This window comes from Amblyomma maculatum, chromosome 11 (genome assembly GCF_055883805.1).
Source record: "Amblyomma maculatum isolate TAMU_Amacu chromosome 11, ASM5588380v1, whole genome shotgun sequence".
NCBI classification, from domain to species: Eukaryota; Metazoa; Arthropoda; class Arachnida; order Ixodida; family Ixodidae; genus Amblyomma; species Amblyomma maculatum.
The window spans coordinates 145,775,149-145,776,942 of record NC_139354.1 but is presented as its reverse complement, the minus strand read 5'-3'; the positions used below and the strand labels follow the sequence as shown (position 1 = coordinate 145,776,942).

At 48.6% G+C, this 1,794-nt stretch overlaps 1 pseudogene; it reads right to left on the bottom strand.

Moving 5' to 3' along the window:
* Window positions 1-779: 779 nt before the first annotated feature.
* On the bottom strand, window positions 780-1,547 carry LOC146175126 (uncharacterized; annotated as a pseudogene).
* Between the last annotated feature and the right edge of the window lie 247 nt (window positions 1,548-1,794).

The following is a 1,794-nucleotide window of genomic DNA, read 5'->3' as shown; positions in this document are numbered from 1 at the left end:
AGGGGTCGGCAGAAAGTTAGGTGGGAGGATGAGTTTAAGAAGTTCGCAGGGGTCAAGTGGATGCAGCTAGCACAGAACCGGGTAATTTGAGAAATATGGGAGAGGCCGTCGCCCTGCAGTGGGTATTGTCAGTTTAATGATGATGATAATATCCAGCTTGGTAAAACACTTGCTTGAACCCAAATCAGTCAGCATCTGCAATGTAGTGGGGAGGCTTCCCATCACCGTGTTGCACCAAGCGGTCGATTTCTTCGACCACGGCGTTCTTGAGTGCCAGTGGACTGGTCAGCTTTTGAGAAACACCGGCTGTGCGGCGTGTTTCAGTTCGATATGAACTGGGGGTCTCTTCAAGCCAGGAGATTCCCTGCGAAACACTTCACAAATGTTTGAAGGCACGTCTTCCACAATCATTTGTTGGATTCCTCGAAAGGCAATGCCTAACGAAGTAAATAAGACTGTTTCCTTGCTTCTTTACTACCAGCAAAGGTAGCTTTGCATTCCGGCCTTTTAATTTCACAGACGATTGCACAACCCAAAACAGGTAACGCCTCTTTGGACCATGTTACGATAGTTGTTCCGGAATCGTTTAGTGGAATTTTAGACCCATTACCCTCGACATGCGTCTTCACTCACAATTGAGTACGACGCTCCGGAATCAACCTCGATCGGGTCTTCATGCCATTCAGTTACGACTTGAACGATGAACTTCTGGTCCTCCGCATTCACTTAGAGAAGTGTGAAATAATGCGCTCAATTCGTACATGCCCTTGTTCTTATTCTTATTTGCCCGTTTTTCCTGATGTATGGTCTTCCGGGCCTCTACTTTCCTCATTGTAACGACAACCATTCGCTATGTGACCAACTTATATGCATTTGAAGCATGTCCCGTTTCTGAAACGGCATAAATGCTTACCGTTGCACCGGTAGCAGTTCCCTCTCTCTCTCGTGAAGTCCTCCTTCGGGCGGGTTATTTGTATCACACCTTGGTTTTCCGCTGTCTCGTGTCGGCCTTGCTTGCGTATGTCTTGCTGTTGCTTGGCTTTTCCTTTTGCGGTCTCTACCAAGTCGTACGCAACCGTAAATGTATGGTCACTTTCTGCAAGTACTCGCTGCTGTACTCCTTCGTGTTGAAGACCACATGCGAAACGATCCCACATCATGATGTCCAGTGGGAGTTGCCTGTGGCTGAACCCGCAGCCTTTGGCTAGTTTTTGCCGCGCCGTGACGTAGTCCGCAACCAATTCCTCGGCAGCCTGGTTTCTGCTGTAGAACAAAAATCTTGCGTACAGCTCTGAAGGCCTTGGATGCAGGTGCTAGCGAACAGCTGTCCTAATTTTGTCGTAAGTTGCTGTTGTCGGTCTTGTTGGCTTCACCAAAGTTACGATGAGCCCGTAAGCGTCTTCGCCGCAACAACTCAGCAAGACTGCCCTCTTCTGCTCTTCCTTCGTTATCTGATTCGCTTCGCAGAAGATTTCCAGGCGCTTGACGTATTCGTCTTGTGCCACGTTCGTGCCGAGACGGTACTCGCCGATCCTGCCGACGGCCATCGCCGGCGGTCACAGTCGCCGCCTCGTCATCAGCTGTTGTAACTGAGTTGGGCGCCAGGGTGGAATTGAACAATCTTTGTTGATGCACACCCATTTTTAAAGTACAAAAAACAAGTGATACGCCCACCACTGCTTGCGTTGCTGATGAATGATAGCGCAGGAAATGCAGTGTCATGACGATGTGATAAAATATACTACACATTTGAATACTGCGTGTTGAGATATGCAAACTTATGCTCGAATAGTG